At 39.0% G+C, this 21,449-nt stretch overlaps 1 protein-coding gene across 1 annotated transcript in view; it reads left to right on the top strand.

The window, feature by feature from the left end:
- rgs7b (regulator of G protein signaling 7b) overlaps positions 1-21,449 on the top strand; it is a 110,921-nt gene that overhangs the window by 21,092 nt on the left and 68,380 nt on the right. The window lies entirely within an intron of this gene.

The following is a 21,449-nucleotide window of genomic DNA, read 5'->3' as shown; positions in this document are numbered from 1 at the left end:
GTCAGGTGATTTGACCGAGACTGAAGTGATTCATTTTCAGTGTAAACTTACTGTATAATTCTTGAAAAATTTAGCAGTAATGTTGTTTTTAGGTTAGAAATGTAGAGGGGCATCTTTCTGTGGAACTTGAATGAAATCTTTAATATGAGAGATGTGCACTTCTGTAGTTTTCAGATCAATTTATAGCTGGAAATTGGACCCCGTGAAGGGTTTCCCAGGTTTATCCTTTAGCAGACGTGCTTACAAAACCAGAGCGACTTACAAAACATGCTCATACAAGTGCTAGAGTGGTTTAGTGTCTTATTTTGCTGGTGGTTATAAAATACACTTGAGTTGCTAAGTTTGTTGTCATGGTGATTTTTATGATGCGTCTCGGATGCTCCCCTTGAACAGATTTTTGCCTGGCCAAAATCAGAAACAAGAGCATCATTCCTGTCTCTCTGACATGAGAGTACGTCAGCAGTCTGTCTCTGGAATTTGAATCAGCTGTTCTCCTGTGTTTGTCTTGGAAGAGTGAGTGTTTATTGCCCTCTTTTGGATTTTTTGTTCCAGGGCGTTATGATTGAAGAGGCCTGCGGAACAGAAGAGCAGAATCGATTGGGAGATCTAACATTTCTAACATCCCTTTGAAAGCTGCTTAATCTATAATGTCAGCTGAGTGAATAATACATCAATAATACATCAAAAAGCCTGAGCATCATCATGGCCTCTCTAGAAACAAACCTGGCTCTGCATACATAATGTCATGCATTCTAGTAGCCAGTGCTACAAGGGATTACACCGATAATAACCTTTGATTAAGCAGGTACAATTAGGAGCATAATTACAGCACTCGGAGAGAGAAATGGAGGACATTGTTCACAGAGTTTGTCTGAAAGAGTGCACAGCACCACTGATATTAGCGCAACACTGAACTATCGCAAACAGGAATAAACAATGGCCTAAAAATAACTGTAGCCCCACGCACTGGAGCTCCTCTTGTCCAAGAAAACTTTTTTAAATAAATCTGCGATTGCTTTTTAATGAAGTTAATGTTGGTCGTGTGAGAACAAAATGCAGAGCACGGTTTACATGTACTTCACTTAAACTTTCCACCTTCCCACCTTTCAGCGGTTTCCTAATAAAGTGAGAGGGACTAACCTTGGGTTAAGCTTGCGTTAGGTTTATTCTCACCAGTCACAAAACAGATCTGGCTAACTAACTAGCTAGTGAGTGAACGCTAATCTAGCCAGCGTATCCAAAGTTAACTTTAGAGCCCTTTGTGACTCACAAGGTGAACTATAATTACAACATCCTTGACATCTGTCTCCTTTCTCTCAATCGGTTCCTACGAAGTCTCAGCGCTGTTTCTAGAACATATCCGCTTGATGTTAAATCACTCCGAACACGAGCAAAGAACCGTACTCCATGCAACAAACTTGCTTTCAGAAAATAAAGTACAACAAATTCAAAAGGCAGAATATACACCAACTCCAGGATCATAGCACACATCATTATCATCATGCTTATTTGAGATATGACATTTAAAAGTGGAACTGTTGCATGACTCAAGTCATCAATAGACAAGAAAGCTAAACAAGAAGGCTAACCAACTAGCTAGCTAACTCACCCAGCCATACACGTACAGCATGTGCCTACAACTTCTACTTTCTTCTTAGTAATGGACTATGCTGGTTATAGATTTAAGACAGTGTTTGATTTGGTCCCACTTCACCGTATGTAAATATAAATGCCAGGTGCGTTATACAAGCATGGGTTACTGATCGGAAGGTCAAGGGTTCAAGCCCCAGCACTGCCAAGCTGCCACTGTTGAGCCCTTGATCAAGGCCCTTAACCCTCTCTGCTCCAGGGGCGCTGTATCATAGCTGACCCTGTGCTTTGTGTACTGTGTATGCGATTGTGCCATGCGATGGATTGGCACCCCATCCAGGGTGTACCCCACTTTGTGCCTGATGCTCCCTGGGATAGGCTCCAGGTTCCCCGCGACCAAGTAGGATAAGTAGTACAGAAAATGGATGGATGTATGCTATTTCATAACACTCTGGCTCATTAAAAAGGCTTTACGTTACATGAGCAGACTGGGTAGCTAACTAAATACCTGCATTATATGTTGTTGTTTTTTTTTGTCCTGAATAGCTATATTATAGATATCCATCAGTATAAGAGTGTTGGTTTTCTTTTCATAATTCAACCACTGAATGCACCTGAAAGCGACCAGTAGAGTAAAACAAAACATAAACACATCCCAATGTGACAGTTATATCTTTTAGTGCTGGTTCAGTTGTGTTTTTACGATCACAGCCTGACCTCCATCAGTAAATTTAACTGATATGGCAGTATTACATTTGTGACACGTACGCCAATGAGGTGTCTCTGAGTTGACACTGAGAGATGGAGCCAGTGGACACCTCCGGGGTGAACTGCGGGAGTGCAGAGATGCTACACGCACACTCCACACACACACACACACACACACACACACACACACACACACACACACACACACACACACACACACTGCCAGTCCAGGAGCAATGACTGTGTGTGTGTGTGTGTGTGTGTGTGTGTGTAAAAACCTGAGTCATTGTCCTAGTGCATACATGACAAAGGCTAGAAACTGAGATTCTGTAAACACATATGTGTGTATGTGGTTTTATCATGTGTTGTTGTGCTTATATATATATATATATATATACACAGTATCTCACAAAAGTGAGTACACCCCTCACATGTTTGTAAATATTTGATTATATCTTTTCATGTGACAACACTGAAGAGATGACACTTTGCTACAATGTAAAGTAGTGAGTGTACAGCTTGTGTAACAGTGTAAATTTACTGTCCCCTCAAAATAACTCAACACACAGCCATTAATGTCTAAACCGCTGGCAACAAAAGTGAGTACACCCCTAAGTGAAAATGTCCAAATTGGGCCCAAAGTGTCAATATTTTGTGTGGCCACCATTATTTTCCAGCACTGCTTTAACCCTCTTGGGCATGGAGTTCACCAGAGCTTCACAGGTTGCCACTGGAATCCTCTTCCACTCCTCCATGACGACATCACGGAGCTGGTGGATGTTAGAGACCTTGTGCTCCTCCACCTTCTGTGTATATATATATAAGAAATTTGTAGAGATGTTATGTATAATATTAATATTGTGGCAAGGTTACAGAGTGTACTATTTATTTTTATGAGAGCAGGTTGATAATGTCACTGACTGCAGAACTGGCTGCTGTATGGATGTTTGTGTCATAAATATTTACCAGCCTGGCTTTTTCAGAGGCAAGAAGCCATTGATGGCTCATACTCACTGATCAGTGTGAGAACACACATTAATTCATGACTGGATTTCTAAATTGAATTACAGAGTTAGATTTATGCTTCACAGCATGTACTGTATGTATCATGCAGGTTTTTGTTGTTTTTTTTTTTATCCTGTGGAGTCTTGAATCTTAATGAGGTTTACCTTTAAATGATCCAAATCTAAAAAAAACACATTTATGCAATTATAATTTTTTTTTTGTTAAAGGATTTATATGAGCCGTTCCACAGAAATATCGACCTTCTGAAGGAAAAATAAGGTTTTGAAAATGGTAAAAACCTTCACACTGCCCACTTAGCTCTATATTTAACTGTTCTGATAGTTTTTTAATGTGATCACACCAGAGTGTGGGAGCCGAGTGGTGCGATTTTGCCCAAAGCAAGAAACGGCTTTTTAGGTCGCGTTAATACTATTCCAGTGCAACGGTCAATAATTCAATATAATGTTATATTTGTTTACAAGCATGAGTTACAGTAAAAATAGTATAGTATAAAGGTGGTATGTTGGTGCAGCACGTAGCATTGCCACCTCATGGGTCCCAGGTCCTCGGTTTGATCCTGGTTTGGGGTTACTATCAGTGTGGAGTTTCTGTTCATGTTCTCGTGTCTGCTCCACTTACTTAAAGTGAGCTGTAATCATAGTGGATGACCCATACTGTTAAATTGCAGTGATCACAAATAAACATTATCATGACTTTGGCTGCGTCCGAAATCGCATACTACTCTACTACACAGTGGTCGAAAAGCAGTACGCCAGACCGGTAATATATCCCAATTCTCAGAAGGTGAGAAACAGTAGGCGAGAAATACCTGGACGGCGTACTGCTTCCGGCGAGATTTTGCAGTATGAAACCAATGGACACTACCCAAGTAAAAAATCCCATAATGTAACGGGATTATTGCGGACGAGCTCAGAAAAAAATCGTGGAAGACAGTGCGTCTGCTCTTTTTAAGTGTTAAACCTTGGTTAAACAGGACTTGTTTAACAATACCCGAATAAATTGTTAACGTGTTGAAGGTTTAAACAAGAAAACAGTTGTCACAGAGTTTGAAACCTTTTTTTCGTGATCTCCATCATGCCTTAGCCGGCCAAGCTAACGGTAACGGATGTAACTCCGCCTGTTAACCCCGCCCACATTACATTACTAATTCAGTTCACTTTCCTGATGTGCATTTTGCCGTTAGTGCGGTTGCTTTAATCTGGTGACCCCTTTAAGATTTTCGTGTTTATGATGACGTCGAAGGTCACATGACAATGCCAACATGGCCACCATCGAATTCAGCATGTCCCGTCACAGTACGCAATTTCGGACGCAGTCTATGAACCATTTTGTGTCATGATCATGACAATCAGCCTTAATATGTTTGCTATATATTAGACTACTGTTAAATGATTTTTTTTTTTTTTTTTTAAATTGCTTTCTTCTCATTCACATATTATATTAGTGTAAAATATATATATTTTTTATTCTCCTGCTTCTTATCTACACTGTATTGTAACTGGCTTGTGGTGTTCTAGACACAACAAACATGTCAGTCCTGAGAGCTCAACCTCGGACATGTGAACTGCACTGTGCTAATTTTAAAAGACTAGCAATGCAAGTTAAGCATGTACGTGACCCAACTCTGAATACGCAGAACTTTCTCCGCTTATATGTTGATGTAAGCTTTGAATTTAAGTCACTAACCCTAAATATGGACCTTTTGTATTCATTCAAGTGTCTTTCATGAAGTACTTGTGTGGCAATGATGCCAAGTCAAGTCAAGTGGCTTTTACTGTCACTTCAACCATATACAGCTGGTATAGAGTACAACGTTCCTCCGGAACCATAAAACAACACACCGGCTACATGAGATGACGCAAAACTAAATAAGACCTACGCACTTTTAAATAAAGTGCACGTGCAAACAACACAAGACTACAATATCTACTAAAACAAGACAATAGGCACAGTAAGTGACCATGTAGCGCCGACCAGTACACAGTTCTAGTGTGGAAGTGTCCGATTATAACAAGTAGTGCTATGGTTAACAGTAAAAAATATTTTTAAAAATGCTGTGAATGTAAAGATAACATACTATGACATAGTATTCAGCAGAAAATACCATATATGGACATAGCAGTTATTGCAGTAGCCAGGTAAAGTGTATAATAGTGACAAGAAATTAAATATGATATTTTTTATAAATACAGTAGCAGCGCAAATATTGCAATGGGAGTGGTGTGGTGTTCTGTGTGTGTGTGGGTGTGCTTGTCAATCCAGTCTGAGTATTGATGAGTCTGGTCTGATGGCTTGGGGGAAGAAGATGTTACACAGTCTGTCCGTGAGGGACCGAATGCTTTGGTAACTTTTGGCAGATGGCAGGAGGCTGAAGAGTGTGTGTGAGGGGTGTGTGGGGTCATCCACACTGCTGGTGGCTTTGTGGATGCAGCGTGTGGTGTAAATGTCTATGATGGAGGGAAGAGAGACCCCATTGATCCTATCAGCTGTCCTTACTATCCGCTGTAGGGTCTTGCGATCCGATACGGTGCAATTTCCAAAAGTGATGAAGCTGCTCAGGATGCTCTCAATAGTTCCTCTGTAGAACGTGGTGAGGATGAAGGGTGGGAGATGGGCTTTTTTCAACCTTCTCAGAAAGTAGAGGCGCTGCAGAGCTTTCTTGGTTATGGAGCTGGTGTTGAGGGACCAGGTGAGGTTCTCCATCAGGTGAACACCAAGGAATTTGGTGCTCTTGACGATATGCACGGAAGAGCCATCGATGTTCAGTGGAGAGTGGTCGCGCTGTGCTCTCCTAAAATCAACAACCATCTCGTTTGTTTTGTCCACGTTCAGAGATGGGTTGTTGGCTCTGCATCAGATCGTTAGCCACTGCACGTCCTCTCTGTATGCTGACTCATCGTTCTTGCTGATGAGACCCACCACGGTCGTGTCATCGGCGAGTTTGATGATGTGATTTGAGCTGTGCATTGCAAATATTGTGAACAGCAGTGGACTGAGCACACAGCCCTGAGGAAGCCCCCGTGGTCAGTGTAGTGGTGCTGGAGATGCTGTTTCTGATCCGGACTGACCGAGGTCCAGGATCCAGCTGCAGATGGAGGTGTTCAAGCCCAGCAGGTTCAGCTTTCCAATCAAGTGCTGAGGAATGATTGTGTTGAATGCTGAACTGAAGTCTATGAACAGCATTCGAACATAGGTGTCCTTTTTGTCCAGCTGGGTGAGGGCCAGATGTAGGGTGATGGCGATGGTACCATCTGTTGAGCAGTTGGGGCGATACACGAACTACAGCAGGTCCAGTGAGGGGGCAGCAAGGTCTTGGTGTGCCTCATGATGAGCCTCTTGAAGCACTTCATGATGATGGGTGTGAGTGCAAAGGGACACTACTCGTTGAGGCAGAACACTGAAGACACTGAGACAGTGATGCTCATTACACCAACCCAGGTGTATACCACCCTCCCAGCCCTCCTGACCAAGATGCTACTGATCTCTACTGATTAATAACGGAAAGAAGAGAAAGTATTTCTTCAGATACATTAGAAGGTAACCTCCATCTTCAGTAGCTTCTTTTCAGATGTGGTAGAACAAAAAGTGTCAGGCTTCATAAAGCCCATGGCTGGAAATGACTGGTTGAGCTGTCAGGTATGCGCTGTGTATCACTGGCATGCTGTGAGTGTATGTGTGTGTGTGTGAGAGAGACCGAGAGAGAGCATGCATGCCTTTTGCACCTTTCAACACCTCTGTTTCTCCAGCCAGGCTTTAAAAGTGGAATTGCATGCCTCTGACGGCTAACAGCCACCTCCAGTGGCATAAAACACTCATCTGCCCCGTCCCTCTCTCCTTCTTTCTTTCATTTATCTTTCTTCATTTCCTGTCTCTCATCATTTGACTTTCTCAGTCCATTTGTCTGTCCTATCCCCTCATCTCTCCTTATTTGTCTCTGTCTGTCTCCATCTCACTTTCTGACCAGTGTGTCCTCATGTGTTCCTCTGATTATTCTCCTCATAAGACCTTGGTCAGTCTCGGTTTATTTTAGTTGTTTTAATGACCGAGCACGTCCCAGCGCTCTCCAGGAAGCAGGTCACGTCCTATTTCTCTTCTACCTGTTTTGTCCTAATAGGCAAGTGCTAAAAAACTTTACAAAAATGAATGCTGTGCCTTAGTCGAGCCATTCTTTTATTCGGCGTTGTCCCTGTAATGGACAGGAAGAGAAAGGACATGAGGACGGAGATCTCAGCTGAGGACTGGAACATGGCCCCATTTCAAATTCATGCATTCACGATTGACTTCTAAGCGCTGAGCCGAGGTCAGACAAATCAATCCCTGTGCAAATCTGTGCTATTAGTCTCGCATCATGTCCTGTAGCATCAGGGTCTGGATCATCTTGCAAAAAGAAAGAAGGCTTTTGGAAGCCTTTTGGAGATATTAGTTATGCAAATTCCTGTCATTTTAAGTACATACAAAAGTATGTAATACTTTGAGGTACTTACATATCAGGATTTGACAGGGAGATTACACCATATGAAGGATTCTTTCTTGGTAAGTGCACAGATGAAAGACAACACTAGGCAATTTACAAATGTTCAAGAAATAGATAAGGATTAAAATGACCTAAATAAAAAGGATAAATTTTATATATATAATATATATATATATATATATATATATATATATATATATATATATATATATATATATATATATATATATAATATGATAATAAAAGGTATAAAAGAACATTGATGTACGTACAGTGCCCTCCACTAATATTGGCACCCTTGGTAAATATGAGTAAAGAAGGCTGTGAAACATTTGTCTTTATTGTTAAGCTTAGTGATTTAGTATAAATGAAGAACAGATGGATCACAGTGGGCATGGCACCACTGGTTTAGAGATTGAAGTCATCAATAGGGGACAGAGGGGTGTCACGCTCTGAAAATACTGAAAGAAGAGAATCAAGCTTGTCCATGATAGGGTATGAAGTTTTCCTGAATTGTAACAGCATGATATTCAAATCAATTAGAAGGGTGGTATGTTTCAGAAGAGGTGATGTAACTCGAGCCTGACCAAAGTGTTTTGGCCACATGAGTAGTTTTCCCCTTTGATAAACTTACTTTAATCCATAGACAATATATTTAATCATTGTAGTTGCAATAGTGTTAATCCCGCCCACTGAGGTGGATCGACAGATGACCTTATTCTGTAATAAATAGACAGCAAAGAAAACCGCATAAAATAAAATGGCTGGGATAACAATGTAGCTGGGTGACAAATGAAAGAAAAAAGCCTGGGTAAATGAGTGGAGAAACTGTGCGTACTGCATGCTACAATTAAGTAATTAACATCTTACCATGCTCTGTGATGTGTATCAAAATAGTGACCAGATCCAGTGGATTATATTGCAGAAGATCTCTGGGAAAAAAAAAAAGATGTTATTATTTGGGTCAGACGTCAGAAGCTTAAATCAAAGACTGCTCAGTTGGCTCATGCTTCAACAGGAACACTGTCTAAAGTGACATCTGCATGTAGATCTATGACAGGGACATCTGCAAATAGGGTTGGACATTGTGTTCAAAACTGCGCATGTAATTGTGCATTAGCGTGATATGTAAGGGAAAAGAGCCAGTTTTCTACAGGTGACTGAGAATGTCAATGCAGGACATGATCAACCTTTCAGCAAGAACAATAAACTGTTGATAAACACATTATGGATATTACAGTAGTGTTGTAGCATATAAACCCTTCATTATGAAGATGGGTACACGTTTGAGAGTATAGTGATGTAAAACCGACAATCACTGGTGTACAAGAGGTAGAGGAAGTGATATGGTCAGATGATGTGTCCTTCATCGTATTTGTATTTGCATTTGAGGCGTACACTAAGAAACCAGTACAGGGCTGAATGCATAACTCTTACAGCAAGGGTTCTCAAGCTTTTTTTGCCCAGTGACCCCATTGTAAGGGCCTGAAATCCTTGTGACTCTGGTTACATCCAACATTCAACCGAGATCACGAAGTTGATTTGAAGCACACAGTGGCACTGAATCCTGCATCCCGTAATTAAGTGCTAACAAATGGTTGGGTTTGATGATTTCGTTTAATCCGGTTGAGAAGTCGTAGAGAATATTTTTCTTATTTTATACCACAAGAATCATTGCACACGTTGGGGTATGGAGCATTCATTTCTGTGCTTTCTTGCACTGGCTTAGTAAATATAACATGCGTATAATATCTGGAAATATTATAAACGTGCATCACCTCTGCTTATGATCACATATGGTTTGTTAATGCAATGAGATTTTCACTTTCATGCTCTGTAGCACATTCACAGATTTCGAAGGATTTTAACCGATGCAAAATTGCACGCTCATATAATATGATACAGACTGAAATATTTCCCATGTTTACATTATTGGCATGTAAGTATAAGTATAAGTATAATATGAATTTTGCTGTCAGGTGTTAGAGAGGGATGCAAGTGCAGATTTATTGTAGTGAAACACATGAAAACAAAGACTACGATCATGAAACAAAACTAACATGAACACACCGTGGACTAAGTGACATTGAACAATGACAGAAGCTAGACAGTGGGTGCTAAACAGGACGGGGCTTAAATACTGGTGCTCATGAATCAGGTGCAAACAGTCATGCGACATGGTGAGTGTTGTAATCAGGTGATGGGAATTGTGATGTGATGGGAATCTGCGTCGTATGTCATACGTGGCATGTAAAATACATTTGTTTTTATTTTAAATAGCCCCTCTGTGTGCTGACAGTGTCCGAAGGTGTTGGACCCGCATTTTTGCTAGCATGGTTTGGCTCCACGTGTCCACGTAAAGGAAAGAGTCACTGTGAATCAATAGTTCACCTGATTCACTGAATCACTTCCATCCTGTCAGGCATGGAAACAGGATTGAATGGTTTGATGAGAATGAATATAATGTAAATTACATGCTATGATCTTCAAAGACACCAGATCTCACCCAGTTGAACACTTATGGGAGATTTTGGGGCAACGTATTATACAGCGCTCTCCACCACCACCATCAAAAACACCAACTGAGGGAATATCTTTTGGAAGAATGTAGTACAGTTTCAGAGATTTGTAGAATCCATGCCAAGGTGCACTGAAACTGTTCTGGTGGCTAAAACGTTTTTTTTTTCCTTTAGTCCATCACCCATCTATATATCCCAATATTTATTTCTGGAAAGTTTTAAGGACAAACACTGACCTTCAGTGTTTTATCGTTCACTGCAAATAATACTGAAAGGCCTAGCATTAATTCCTCAATGTATCTGTATCTTGTATTCCTTCCAACACTTGAACTGCGTAGTCACTGGTTGTAATTCAAGTCACTACCCCATTGCTTGACATACACATACACTGTGGCTATGCTTATAGTACGATAATGAACTAGCAGCCAGGCTGGGTATGGTAATCACGCCTGTGAAACGCTGAACTTCTCCCCAGAGATCGTCTGAAAGTGCAATTCATCTTTCTCTGCCTTTACCCAGATGCATACCCAGTAGGAGAGTGTGTGGGTCCTGGTGTAAATGCAGATTACACTGTGCTGAAAGCACGTTTAATGGTGTAATGGAAATAAATATTCTAGGCCAGGTGTTAAAATAGCATCTCCCTCACTCAGATAGCATGAGAAGAGAGAGAGAGAGAGAACCTTTATGTTCAAGGGCCCACAATGGTTGATCACAATGCACAGTGGCCCTGTGGCTTTATGATGAAGTGCTTATGATTCTTTCTTCCAAAGAGTTCAGAAAAACATTCCTTAGTGTCAAATATTTGGATTTTTATCCAAATGTACCATAGTTATCCAAAACCCCAAATGTACCATAGTTATCCAAAACCCCAAATGAACCGTAGTTATCCAAAACCCCAAATGTACTGTAATTATCCAAAACCCCAAATGCACTGTAGTTAATCAGCCAATGTTCAATATATGACAGTATTTCATTCCTTTTATTGCACTAGAGCAATGAAGCTAATGTTCCAGACAATTAAAGGAAGCTTTTAGTCCTTTAATTGAACATTTCAATCATCACACATTTACTTCAAGCCGTATCCAGATACTTAGCATCTCAAATATACTTGCTTAGGTGCTTTCTGAGACAGTGTACGGTTGCACAGTTATCTATTAAAAAATGGGCTAAAGGACATTACAGAGATAAAAACAGCAACAGAAACCAACAGTTTAGTTGGTGTCACTACATTAGCAGCAGACTCAGTAAGAAGGACATTGTAAGTAATTCAGAGGATGATAAAAAAAAAAATCACTTTTGAATCTGCATTGAGGCTTACAATGTCTTCCAGAGATATGAAATAATAATAATCATATACTGTATGTATTTGTGAAGTCATAAGGGGATTTTTTTAACATCCAACAGTTTCAAGGAGTTGACGTAAATTCCTAACAAATCTAAACTTTAACAGACTGTTGCTACATACACTGTTTTGTATCCTCATAGTTAATAGTGTACTAGCCAACATTTTAAGAGATTAAAATAAAGCAGTTCTTAGTTAGCCTTAGCTAATGATTCCCCTTAGCACTAATTTACCATGAATTACTAAAATCAGTGTGATTTGAGGAAGACTTTTTCTTCTATGGATGTGTAATTTTCCTTACATACTTTGGGCAAATTGAACAGTTTATATTTTTCTACTTTAACTTGAGTGAAGTATTTGAAGCTGAACTTTCAGCTGAAGCTGAGGATTCAGGCAGATGAGTAATTGCACTTTTTCACGAGTAAATAATTTGGGTACTCTGCAAGACATGTGTAAAATAGCCATCATTCCTTACTTACTTAATTAGCAAGTCTCATAGCTATAGTCCACAATTAACAAAGCAAACCTTATGGAGAAATATATCCTAGTTGATCAACTACATTTGGGAGAAAAGGAAGTGTGCACATTCATACTGGAAGAGCCATAACGATCCCTAATGACGCATCTTAGCAGATGTATGTTCTTAATTTGACAAGTGATGGATCACTTGATTAGGAAGTAAACACCCAAGCTCAGTGCTACACAAACTTGAGCTTGCACCTGGCGTCAATATATACTTTCTAATACATGTACTTGTCTCTAGTCCAGAAGGGCCCTCTGAGCTTTTAGGTTGTTCTTACACATTTTTAAGTGTTCTTCAGGTGTACTTCTGGGACAACACTTCAAGGTTCTCTGTAGACCCCTATAACAAAGAGTTTCTCTTTCAGATTGATATCAAAATAGAAACCCTTTGGGAAGCAGTATCCACAGTGTCCAGTGATACTATACTGTAGAATCTCAGCGGAAGCCGCAGGTCATCCGATTATTTCTCGCCTACTGTTTAATGAATACTGGGAATTCAGATGTACTACTCTTTCGGTGTACTGATTTTCACCTACTGTATAGTAGGGTAGTAGGGTATTCGGACTTAGCCATGGAGTTCAAATATACAGAAAGCACGCTGGTGGCATGATAGCATTCTTTTTTTGGAGAGTCCGCGAGATCTGCACTTGTGAAGTCCGATAGCCTGTTAGCACCGGATTGCAATGACCGACACTCATTTTACATTATACAGTTACATGACCACGTTATAATGGTTATAAAAGAGCTCTTCATTACTTTCAAACAGCATCAAAGCCTCGGAAAACAGGCATTTTAACCATCTTTGGAGCTCTATTTCTGCTCCAGAGCTCATTATGTTTCAGTCTATCATTCATTCATTTAAAGTCCCCAGGTCAGAGAACTTGTTTATTCAGTCAAAATTTTGGGAAGAATTAATAGATGTATTTATTTATTTTTAAAATATGGTGAACCTGTAGTAGATTTTCTTTGCAATATTGAACCTCGGTTTGCAGCCATTTTTGATTTATTTAGTTGTACCACTTAAACATTGCGTGTAAAACAAACATGTCAGAAGCATGTCATGTCAAATGTTATAAACACATGCTGTCATGAGATGACATGGCAGTTTGTGACAGTTGATATGAGTGTCATGTTACCTACCATTATAGAAAATGATTACGACAGCTGTTATAATATTTAAAAGCTTATATCACATGCTTTAAGTGTGCTTTAATCATGTTTTATAACATGGGCTCAGAAAACAATCGTTTCTCATAGGTGTGGCTCTTTGTAGCTTGTGACGTCACGTTGTCACATTAACTTGTGAAATAATCACTGACTCAAGCATTCAGCATAAACTGTAGTAAAAGCTAGTATGGAGAAGATATAGCTCCTTTCTGTTCATATATTCTAACCAATAAATATTTAATTAGCACCAAGAGTACATATACAGTATACGGAAAACTATTTGCCATAAATAAAATCCATTCCTTTCACAGTTTCTGTAATTCTTGTTTTCTTAGTCTTAGCACATATTAACTTTCCCATACCCTGATTATTGCTTTCCACTGCCTCATGTTCAGGGGCAAAGACCATTTTGTTGTTATTCTTTTCCCCCCAGCAGCTAAGAAAACCTTTAAGAGATACTGATCACTTCCTGTCATTTCTTCAGGCACAGAACTTGGGTATAATGCTTTAAAAGTATATTGTACATTGTTATTAATCTTAACTATTTCCAGGACGCTTGTATTTTACAACATTGCCAGAAGATACGAGTGACCTACTTCCTCAGTCCTACATCCTCCTTCTGTTAGAATAGATTTTAAGATTGGGGGTGATATTAAAAGATAAAAAAAAAAGGTTGTTAATAATGTCAGAATTCTTTTCACGCTAAAAACCTTTCTGTTCTGCCAGGTTCAATTCTTTGTTCTCAGTAGTTCTTCAGAAAGTTATGAGGAGATTTTGGAACATGTGGTTAGTGGCAGGACGCAAGTATGTATATTCAGTGGACATCTTATAAACAGTTTTCCACAAATAATGGTCAAAGTGTAATGCGGGATAAGACACATGTAGGCAATACCAAAAAACAAAGAATAGGTTATTTAAAAAAAATAAAATAATAATAATCATAACAGGTGGGCTCCTGACTGGCTCAACAGAAAAGCGTTTGCCCTACTGTTCTGAGATCTATGGCCGGGAGTCCAAGAAAAATTGTCCATGTTATGTGGGATGGGTGGCTTACACTCTTTTCGCTGTCAATCACAGCGACACTGGTCAATCGTGGGCGTGTGTGAGCTTGTGTATGTGGAAGAGGGTAGATAGCGCTTTCCTCAGTGTTACATTGCCCTGTGGTGCAGCATGAGCAGCATTTTGAAGAGATGCAGTTTCCTGGTGTCACATGTCTTGGAAGAAGCACGTGTAAGACAAATGCAATGACTGAGACTTCTCAACAATACAAAGGAACACGAGGGTATAAACAGACAAAATAATCAAGCGCAAAACTAAGAACAGGGGTACATATTTGGAACAATAAACCAACGGTGAGAGGGGGTGGAGACAGGACTGAATCCTAAAACAAAAGCACATGTCACAATAAAGACGTGCTAAAATGATATGTGACAGATTTAATGAAACATTTAAAAATCCACAACCGAACCAGTGAACTGAATGATACTTAAGGATGCAATTAAACCTTTGTACCAGCACATAGTGTTTTAATGGTGAATTGTATTTCCTAGAAACTGTTTCCTGTGCTTTTGTGTACTGTACATTACCACTGGGTAATTTCCTGCCTCAGTTAAACTCAATCTAATTGGAAATTCCTTTTTGAGATTAAATGTCTGCTTTATTTTGTTCTGTAGACAATGGGTTGATCCAAACCCCTGTTTGGTATAGAAAAATGCTCAGGGGAAAGAGAGAGAGAGAGAGAAAGAAGAGGGGGGTGTATAAACATATGAACGCCTGTCAGAATGTTGTAAATGAAAAAGTATTAGGAACAAATGTGAGCTCGGCTAAATAATCTTGCTGTGAGCGACACAGTTAAAATAGCAGAGCGACGTCGGGACCACGCAGGCCTCCGGGAACGGGAACGGAAATCTCATGCTGTCATATGCTGTCACTCAGCCCGGTGGTGTGGCAGGAAGTGATGTGAGTGATGAAGGGTGACACAAAACAAAAGGTCAGCTATATTACTGGGCAATATACTTTTTGTGTATCTATTAATTTGATATTTTATGCTACAAAGTATGTTTATAGGTTTAATCCTGTTTTGAATCATGGTTTGTAATGTTTACTGTCTACCATCATTTTTGTATCCTCATGAATTGTGCCAATTAATCTAGAGCCGATTGTATACGTTTTAGTGTGTGATGTCATTAAGTCAAAACCTCTATTTTTGCTTTAAATCCTGCGAGGTTTTGAAGATCTAGTCTGTTTTGTAAAACTGAAACCAGACTGTCAGAACAGAGCAGTCTTGACACTTGCACCCGAGGGCATTGTTGAAGACAAAGCGACTGAAATTCAGAAGTTTTCTCATCTTGAGATTTTCTGACACCTTTATAAAAAATTAAAAAAAACCTCTTATAAACGCTAAAAGTCATGCTGCATACATGCACTTCATTTGCTATCCGATATTGTGGCTCGTTTCCTAAGAATGGTTCTTATAAAGAAGCGGATTTCTGCAATTCAGCAAGTTCATTACAAACAGACTGGCAAGGTTGTCGATATGTATTTAAATATAATGTGTGAGACTGAAATTCTGTAAGAAACTCAAATGTAAATAAAATGCACAGGAGCTTGTTTGACATAGACCTTTATGATTTAGAACGAGCACTCTGAAGATCTATATAAAAATGTAAGGATTTAAAAGGTAAGGGTTTTTTTTTTCTTTCTTTCTTGGAAATCTAATTAAATAAGCGTATTCAATTCCAGTAATACTCAAGTATACATATCTCAAAATAATACTTAAGTCTAGCCACAAAGTATAATTTATCAATTATTTTCCACTCCTTTCCAGCATATATTGTCACCTTAAATGACTTCTTGGGCATCTATTATGCCTTTATAGTAACTTACAGGCAGTGGAAATATTTATCCTGCATGGTCAATAAAGGTATCAGTATTCAGCTGTGTGTCTCCAGACTTGGATTGGATTCAGATCTGTTCCTACTCTGACGTTTAATGCGTGCCAGCATTAATGTATGAGGGTGTGTGTATCTGTCGGCACGTGGGCACTGCGGCCACAACTCTGATGCTGTAAACATCAAAATATAAGACCGATGAAATGTGTGCAGAGTGTAGATCAGAGCGTATGTATGCCAAAACGTGACTGAACCTGAACTTTGCTTATACCAAAGAAGAATAGATTAAAAGTCATTTTAATGCAATAAAATACTAATATGTAAAATATAAGCATTAAACAGTGTCTAAATATACTTTTGAATTCTTAAATCTGATTGGTCAGAATGTGTTGATTCATTTTCTATAATAGCAGCTCTGACTAGTTCTGGCTGTAATGCAAATCACATTTATATTAATGCCATTGTTGTAATATTTAATGAGTATCGTGTCTATAGTAACAGCACACGCTCAGGGACTTGTATGGATAATGCTGCAGAGAAGGAGTCTCCAGCGTCAGTGCTTTGTAACAGCTAGTAGGTTTTCCACTGTAATTGTTGGCAATTGTAATTGCTGTAATGTATAAAGAATAAAAGATCTGGGGATGTTCTGTTATAGGATAGTAATCAAATTTGAGGTAGTAACAGTAATTCTGCTTCCTGGCAGGCCCAACACACCACCCTATGATTGATTATTCTCCTATCAAAGCATGGACCATCATGTTTTATTCTTTACATATAAAATATTTAGAGGACTTTTATTCTGTCATTTCTTTTTAATTATGCATCCACTGTCAAGGACATTTGATGCTTTTGTGGATAATCTACAGCTATTCATGTAATTCCCAGTGTCATCACACACACACACACACACACACACACACACACACACACGTAGCCATTTCAACCACTGTCAGACTTAGTCTTGGACCAATTAATTCTTACTGATTGTCAAGATTAAAAAAAAAAAAAAAAACTGAACACAGCAAGGTCACCTCTCTCACTCACTCTCTCTCTCTCTTTCTTTCTCTTGTTTGTGTGCTCTCATTATTTTTCCTCTTTCTCCTTTCTTCTTTTTCACATCAACTCCCAGCACAGTGTGTGATTTGGGGAGATCAGGCTGAATGGATGGATGTCCTTATCGTCTTTATGAGAGAGAGAGAGAGAGAGAGAGAGAGAGATTGAGATTATTGCACTACCCGACTCATTCTTCAGCTGGCCCTGAGATGCTGTATTTATGTGCCTCATTTCCCCTTCAGTGTACTCAAGGCTGTTAGGATGTAATGAGCGAGTTCGTTTTGACGTCATCACATTTTACATTCGAGGTAGTGGTTAAGTAGAAAGTAGGGAAAAGGGGAGGAATTTGTGGAGGGAAATAGCGTGATACAGGGAGAGAGGGACAGATTGGAGTGGAGATCAGAAAGAGATAGGTGATTTTGACATTTTTGACCTTGAAAGCCCTGCATAAAATATTAGACCTACACAGAATCTGCAGTGCCCCGGACCCGAGCCATCCAGACCAGAAGTGCACATGAGTCTGTGCACGATCTAAATAAAAAATACTAAAAAATCTAGAAAAAATGTCCTGGATGTGCTATTTTATAAGCTGCTTTTATAAGTAATGAGGGTGGAAGTCAGACTGTTAAATTAAACCAAACTTGCTAAATTGCTAAATATCGTTAAATTAAACCAAACTCGGTGTTAATGTGATGTGTAATGTTAATGTGTCATGATCATTGAGACTATTCATGCAGCAATATATTGCTAATAAACTATTTTAACTCCTATTAGGTGTTTATTTTAATGCGTGCCATCTTCTCATTCATATATCATTGTTTATTATTTTGTTTTTATTTTTAAATTGTTTCTTGCCTTTATGTGGCATCATGTTGCATTTAATAGCAAATAATAATAATTTAAAAAAAAATAAAAAACACACAATTTCCTTCTTCAGTCCACATTTTCTTTCCTTATCTAAGCCAGAATTTCACAGAAGGCAAGTGCTTGTGTTTAAAGGCAGTGATGTAGATCATATTGCAAGACCATGTCTCAGATGCTTCTACTCAAGGAAAATCTGGCATGAACTACACACAGGTCATTTGAGTAATCTGAATGGTGCTTAGTTAAACTCTGATTACTCTTAACTTTCCCCACTTAAATATTGGTCTTAAGTCACCAACTCTTTTTTTTGTACATGCTGAAATTTGTCCTTGTTACTTGTAGTCATTATTAAATTGTTTCTATGAATGTGGCTACAACCACATTTCCATTCATGAAGCCCTCACCTACCTGCACTCATACTTGAGTTTCACTGAAGTTTTGTCTCCAGGCCATATTTTAAAGTTGCAACTAGCATAAATACCCGAACCCTACACCTGACTAAACTGAACTGCTGAAATATAAATGACAAAAGATCAACTACAGTTCTAAAGATGTCGTATTCAGGGGAAGTTATCTGTATTCAGTTCTGTGATATGTAAATGCTTAATTTAATCTTCTGGGAAGCTCAGTGGTTAAGACGTTGGGCTACTGATTGGAAGGTCATGAGTTCAAAAACCCAGCACTGCCAAGCTGCCACTGTTGGGCTCTTGACCCTCAACTGCTCAGATGTATAAATGAGATAAATGTAAGTCGCTCGGGATAAGGGCGTCTGCCAAATGCTGTAAAAGTAAACGTAAAAGGTTGCCAGGTTTGTTTGTTTGCTTTGTTTTTGTTTTAAGCCCAGAAAAACTGGGGCAACAGCAAGTACACCAGATCATGAAATAGTAAATTAATAATCATGTCACTGTTTCTAAATTTAGAAACTGGAAATACACCAACATTAACATTAACAGCACACAAATACCACATTATACCACATTATACCAGCACACAAATTACCTCCAGTAATAATACTGGAAGCAGGCCTAATAAAAATTTTTTTTAAAAAAGCCCAATTTTATGCCTGACCTACAATTCTCACTGCTGAGATCTGCAGGGAGCCCCAATGTCAGGCCAAACACTGGGCTAATGCCCTTGTTGTTTCCATAAGCTAGCTGAGTCATTTTAAACAGATCACTAAGAGGGACAATTAGCAGAAACCTGTCCTGGATTAAACTCATCTTCATCTTATTCCCCTCTTAGACTCAGTGATAAATGTTCATGATATTGAATGAGAGAGCAAAAAAAAAAAACCTATTCTAACCTATCAGTTAGAATTATGAAACATCACAGTTGAGCCTTATAGCATGGAGTCTCATCCAAGGTATAAAACTATTACACAAACTCATTGAAAGATAGATAGACAGCACCGTTCCTGATTGCTGTTTGTTTATGTTTATGAGTATTTCAAGTCCTTGATCATGATGTGCATCTTCTAAATAGCAAGCACGGTAAACAGAAAAGCTGCCATTTGTCTCATTTGCACTGTGACTGTAGAGTGTTTGGTTATTTTATTTACTTTGAGTTTATCCTCCAAAGGCATTTTGAAACATCAGTGACTGAGGAAGTAATCCACCCCATTCGTGCTATCATGTTTCACTGCTCATGATGTATTATGAATGTGTCAGTGAAGCCGGCTTAGATAAACCAGCTCCGACACGCACCAAATCTAAAGGGTGTTTCACTTGACATAACTGTCACAGATAGACTGCATGAATCTGAAGTCTGAGCTAGATAGAAATCAGCCCTTGGCTCACGTCTTCATACCATTATTTTCTTGTGACCGTTTTCGGTGCTGTTCCACAAAAGTCCAAAAATAATCCACTTCAAGACATTTTTTGTTAACAGCACGTAAGAAAATGGGAATTTTACCTTTATTTTATGTATTTTTTTTCCTTGAACGAGAGGCAGCCTTGCTAGTATTTATACCAAGAGACCCAGCTTACACTGCTCGTACAGTGCTCACTGCTTCAAAAACTCGCTCAGACTCAAAAACCACAATCAAAAACCCGTCTGCTCGGAGGAGGGTGAAAAACAAAGGACACACGTTTGCACTCCAGTCACAACGCCACCTGTTGACCACGCACCATAAGATTGAGCAGGGAGAGAGGTCTAACATGCAAGTGTGTTTATTAGGGTTTATGCAGTAATTAAACTAGACAGGGATAACGGAAAGCAGTGAAATTAGAACAGAACCTGTTCGGGACCTCACCTTATCAGGAAAGTTGGGGGGGGACTGGACAAACTTGCTCTTTGCAAGTTTGCTGCGTTAATTTATACCTATATTACATAAATATAGTGACACACATGCACTAGTATCAACGAGTCAGCATTGCTATCCTTCTATGTTCTGAAACCATAGAGGGGGAAAAAATGTCCGTTAGCATAAATGTCCTTAATTTCAGAAGGTGTTTTTTTTTTTTGTTTTTTTTTAGCAGGCTGAGTCAAACAGCCGCAGTGTTACACAACACAGAGAACAGCCTCCACAATCTCAAAAAGACAATTCAGACTTGTCTATACAACACTCTCAAATCTCTCGTACTGAAGGTCTCTTCAGTCTGTTGGTGTGTATATTGTGTGCACTGCGCAGTCGTAATGCCTGCCATGACTATGACCTAAATAGAATTTCATCATACTTAACTTAACTACAGCATTGCCGATTAGCAAGGGCTGGACGATATCACAATATAGTATCGATATTGTGATAACTTATGTCACAATATACTTTTCTGAGATGTTTTTGGTATTGCACTATGGAAAAATAAGTACCACTGAACAGTCATTTTGTAAATTGCAGCACTGCTGATTGCTAGGAGCTTAGCAAACCTATAAACCTATATTGTGGTACATGTTGTGTAACATAGAAAAGTCTTCAAGTATTGTGATATGATATTTTTATCATATCGCCCCACCAGGGCCCTCGTTAAAGACACCTTGTGATGGGTGTAATATCATCAATCCTGCTTTTTAAAAAAAATATATATATATATATATTATTATTTTTGATTTGTAAGCTAAGAGCTGTAGCCTGATTTTGCTTTTTGAGCTAATGGATGTGGCACATGGACTCTGTTTTGTTGCCTTCACAAGACATGTGGGTTTTTATTGTCATTCGTATATATATCTTGTATACATTGGAACAAATAAAATACAGAATATGAGCTGTAAACTGTAAACTATTTGGTAGCATAGCAGCAATAGGTATATCTGTAGCAGCACTATGTTTAGTGTTCCATAAAGTGTCTGCTGCAGCT

This window comes from Ictalurus furcatus, chromosome 13, assembly GCF_023375685.1.
Source record: "Ictalurus furcatus strain D&B chromosome 13, Billie_1.0, whole genome shotgun sequence".
NCBI lineage: Eukaryota > Metazoa > Chordata > Actinopteri > Siluriformes > Ictaluridae > Ictalurus > Ictalurus furcatus.
Note: the sequence above shows the minus strand (reverse complement) of the source record. Positions and strands in the feature narration are given on the sequence as shown.